A 5707-nucleotide genomic window follows, 5' to 3' on the forward strand; every position below is an offset into this window, starting at 1 on the left:
ATCTCCACGTCATCTCAACTCTATTTAATTCTGATCTATGGATGGGCACCTCCCCTACCAGTTCTTCAGCTGGCTATCACTCATCTTCCAATCAGGTGGCCTACTGTCTAACAGTATCACAGTGCAACTCACACAACCAACATATATCTTCAATGGGCATAATTAAGTATCATGGGCCACAACCTACTCCTCCATCTGTCAGATGATCCTCTACTCCTTGCACCCACATTTGTATCTTGGTCTCAGCTAGACTCGACTATCCTTTCTTGGATACTTCAAAGCATGAAGCAACCGGTCGATGAACCTCTCACATGTGTTCATCCCACTCAATCACTTTGGACAGCATTAGAGAACATATATGTTAATCAGATGAATTTTAACCCTAAGTGGAGATCTTTGAGCCACTTCTTGCATGCAAGTGTGTGTGTGTGTGTGGTGGGGGTGTGGGTGTCATCACTTCATGCCCTGTTTGGACGTTTTCATGCCCTTATTCAAGATTTGGCAATATATCAACCATTGATCACCGATTTTTGAACCTTTGAGTGGTATTGCTAGGAGTTCTTTACTGCTGTCTACTTGTCAACGCATGGGGTGTGAGGCTACACCTCATGCCCTAAAAGATACAAAGGAGTATGTCGACTCCCTTCTAGAGCATTTAGCGTCATTGGTTACCATGTTTGTATGATCACTCGTCAACATGAGACTCCTGACCGACTTGAGACATGGTTAATCATCGACCACTATTCAGTCATTCTAGTTAGTATTGATGTGTGGAAAAATCATTATTGAACAAGTTCTCTAAATTTCACTTGCCTAGCTCGGTATTTAGCTTCATTATCTTCCTTAACTATGCAATCACCTTCAGGGACTTCTTGTTGCATTTGAGCTAGGACAGTTTTGAACCCCTTAAAACATAGTCAAAACACAACCATCCAAGGTGTTTTTGGTGTCTCAGTTCTGAGGACCATTCACAAAATCATGACGTGAATCAACCTGATTGGAAACTTTGCTTAATATCATTTAGGGATTCATATAGATGAATTCAGTGAAGTATTTTTCGTATAAAGTACCCTATATCTTTGCTTAATGTTTGCATAATAATTGCTATGGGATCAATCATAGTCAACATATGAGTAGGACTAGACAGTGTTATTCTATACATATATTTTGATTTCTTTATTGAGTATCCTTTGAATAAGAATGTTTGGAACACAAGCTTAAAGACTAGTGATCTATGTATTATGATCTCATCATAATTCACTTAGTCATTACATACACTCGTGGACTTCAATTATATGCATCCCACGTGAATTATAATCATTTTTTTGTATCAATGAATATTGAATGAGACTTGGGACGTGAAGTTGGCTTTTAGACCACATATATATTTCCAACTTTTCAGACTAAACGCATTTGACTCATTAGTTTCAAGAGGATTTCTCACAATTTCTTGGAGTTTTATGTGAAATAAAAGATTTATTTGGAAAAAAATATAAATTTTTGATACTTGATAAGCTGAATTTACTATAATTAACTATGTCAATTACTATCATTGTTTGTAATTAAGTTATACACTAATATTTATAATAGACCCTCTATATTACGATGTAAATGATGAGTAGAGGGGTCGTCTAGAGGGAAGCAAAGTTCAAGGATTTAATTCAAGATAATGAGGATGGAGTTTTGATAGATTTAAACTAGATTAAATATGATATTCAAGCAAGATAAGGTCTCCAAGATTAAATAGGGATTATCTTTAATGATTTCCTTTCTAAATAAAAGAGTGGATCTTTAGAGATATGAGAAATAATTGCCAAGAGGAAATAATTGCCAAGAGGGAGGTATGAGAAATGAGAGAATATGAAGAGAATATAGGTTCTCACTTCAGGCAACCTGGTACTCCAAAGAAAATCCATAATCAGAAGTGTAATGAGATAAGAAGATTAATATAGGGTTTTTAACTTATCATGGTTGGTAAATAATGTAAAGATTTACAGGGAGGTGAGGGACCATTAATAACTATGATTTTTACGGTATTTTTATGTGTGATAATAGAATATGATCATTAGATAAATTCCTTCTTCAATCAAGCCAAGGGCTAGTACATTTCGCCCTAACCATAGCGATTTCAAAGAACACAAATCAAGATCAATGAAGAAAGAAACTAAAAATCAAATAAAATACCAGGATAAAATTTGATCCAAGGAGAACTCCCCTCTGACTGCAGACTGTGGTAGAGCATCCAAGGATGAAAAAAGAGAGAAAATTAGGGATTTATACCTAGTGTAGATGTGTAAGAGAATTCCACTTTTGCCCCTAAGTATTCCTTAATTTTCTTTAGTTTTGGGGCTCTTCTCATCAATCCATCAATTCGGATGGAAAGAGATATAATGAATAACTAGACCTCAAAACTGCGACCAGCTGCCACCCGCGGCCTCCACCGACCACAGTCAGTGACTGCGACCAGCCGAGTGATGCAACTGCAACCCGACGCATCCAACGGCCGTGGTCAACCGCGACCTGTGGCCGCGACCGACCACCGCACGTGACTGCAACCAGACGCATTCCACGATCACAGTCAATTGTGACCTGTAGCTGCAACCAATCGCTGCCCGCGATCGCGACCTTGTGCATCCCGCGATCGCCAGTCGAGCTCGCCATTCCTCTCTGGCAACCCTCCACCACACCTACCCATCCAGTGCACGCATCCACGAAGATACCGGCGAAGAGTGACATCACCGAAGAGGTACGTTGTTCCCCTGCTCGTCCGTTAAATTATTTTCTACAGTATATCTTCGGCTGCACTCCACTGCGCTCGGGTTAGCTTAGGTGAGAGACAAGTATCGAGAAAACTACATGTTGAGCGTCTTCGTAGGCATGGGCCGAGCCCGTCCGTTACGTGTGAGCCCATACAGACTTGTTCCGTTCAGCGCCGTAGTCGCCATCATCGCTCCGACGTGGGTCAGAAGGTCACCATCACCGTCACTGATCGCCTGCTTCGGAGCTTGGAGTTCAGCGAACCATCCCGAGTCGGGGCCTGCACGTACATCCTCCTAGGTCACATCGCATCATTTAGTTACATTCACCTAGTGATTTTATCCGTCAGACGACGCCACCGACAACATCCGACATCAACGCGGCTCTAGAAATATTTTGGTGTATTCCATTCCACTTCTATTTCACTTGGAAAATTGCAAAAAAGAACTGTGTTCTTCCAAAACAAGTTAAAATATTAAAAAATTCAATAAAATAAGAAAATTTACGTATGAAAAAACTACATAGCGCAGTTTTAGAGCCTTTTTCTTCATGTTCTCCTCTAAATAATTTCTAAACAAATCCATAAAAATGAGTAAAAATCACGAAATTTCAGGAGAATTTACAAAGTTAAATTTATTTCATTTTTACTATGAAAACATGTAATTATAGTTATTTTAGCGCCAATAAAAATATAACATGTACACAATTAATACATTAGCAATAATAGGAAGTTGCAGGTTATCAATACAAAGAACAAGAAGAAAAGAGAAGCCTAAGATACTTCCTGGACCATAACAAGAAATCCAAGTCATGTCCCAAATCATAAGACATTAGCGGATCTAACCCATAATTTGAATTTTTAAAGTCCATTTTTAAATATGGGCATCAAGGCGAGTGGTTAAGATTTGGAAATCAAGTAATCCTAGCTCGTTAAACCCCTATTATTAAAGTTAGAAGCTTGGAGAGTTAGAGCCCTCATATTTTAACTCTTCTACCCTCACTTTGTATCTCATCTTGAATTTCTTCTCCGAACATGTTGGCGGGCTAACGCATCAGATTTATTTGTTCAATTCTTCTTCTATAAGAGGGTTGGAGATAGAGTGCAATGCTAATCAAGACTCTTGGACAAAAGTATTGTTTTTCCCTTGAGAGAAGTGATAGTAAGATTTCTGTGATATCTGATATGTTTTCCATGAAAACATTCTAATGGATATCCTACAAGGCAAGTTTTCCAATGCATCAAACCATGCTAATAAAATTTGCTTGTAAAAGCATTACAATATTTTTCATCCACTATCCATCGCTTCCCAATTATAGTGCTCGGTGACATGCTGCCATCTAAAAATTGCATGTCGTCTAACACTTACAACCACAAATTTGGCCTCCGGAGTGGTGGCCAAACATGTCTTTTTTTTTTAAAGTATATATGAGTATATATTTGAATTTATTTCCTAATAAAAATATCAAAAATTTATTTAAAATCATAATAAATTATAAGAAATTATTGAAAATAAATATATTGTTTTTTTCAACTATTTGTACATATTTTTAACATTTTACCTTCATTTTAGTCATTTTTCTTCCAAGAAAATAGTTCAAAAAGTAAAACAATAAAAGTTCTCCCAAAGGAATATTCAATAAAATATTTGAACCAACATTTGCTCTCAAATTATCTAATTCTTGTTGATTTGGCCCTCACTTAACTTGTACTAATTGATAAAAAATTATAAATATTGCTGCATATATCAAAGTCTTAAAATGATATACTTTAACCCAAATCTGGTGTATCATTGATCGCATCATCTTCGTTGAGCTGTCTCCTCTTATACTAAGAATGGACAATCTCATCTTGACCACTCAATCATCTTCATGAATTTTCTACCCTACTCAATCTAGGACACTTTAGAATTCCATTGAAAGGAACTAATGGTTTATACTCGAAGTACAATCGTCCATCCACCAAACACCTTTAGTGTCTCAGAAATATTTATACAACCATGGCATGAATCAACTTGATTAATAGCATGGTATAATACCATTGAGGATTTATACAAATTAATTCAATGAGCTCTTTACGCTAAAGAGCACCCACTGTATGTCCTAAGTATCTCCACACTTATGGCTACATGATCTACCATATTGATCATATGTGTGGGACTAGATAGTGCTATTCTAGTTGGATATTTTGATGTCCTTCTTGTGTATCTCTCAAATATAAAATTTAAAACACATGAACATAGACGATTGATGTTTGTATTATGATTTATGGACTTCAACATAAGCATCACTATGGAATTATAATGAATTTATTACATTAATGAACTTTGAAAAAGATATGGAGTATACTATTTTCTTGCTAACCACATATATTTCCATCAGGTGCTGAACATCATCACTAGGTATCTTGGCATAAAGCGTGTCAACTAATGCAAAAAGTTAATTCAGTATCATGTCTCCCAAATATATCTAACATATTATTTAAAGGAAGCTATTGTAGCAATGACGACCACAAGTTCAGCTATGCTCTCTTTCTGTCATCCAAATTTGTCAGATGCTTACCTTGGTAAATTCAGCACATGGTTGGTATGAAAGGCTCCAAGAGATGGTTACCTTGGTTGTGAGACCATCTCTTTATGGCACAATAATAGCTTGGTACAGATCTTGGCTAGTGGATTCCCTGTTAGCTAGTTATTCCCCCTCCACACATTATCACCTCTATCCAAATAGTGGCATTGCCACTAATGACAGGCACTAGACTACTCGTGGAGTAGCGTAGTTTCATATTAGCACTCTAACAATATGCTTTAGTGATTTAGCTCTAATGGAGCATAGATAACCTCACTTTACCCTTAAGCTCAATGAAAAGTTCTTTTGTTGTTCCTCAAGACAATGTTTTATTACATTCGCAATGTAAAATTGGGTCAGCCTCTTTTTGTATCTAAACAATCCC

Source organism: Wolffia australiana, chromosome 1, assembly GCF_029677425.1.
Source record: "Wolffia australiana isolate 7733 chromosome 1, ASM2967742v1".
NCBI lineage: Eukaryota > Viridiplantae > Streptophyta > Magnoliopsida > Alismatales > Araceae > Wolffia > Wolffia australiana.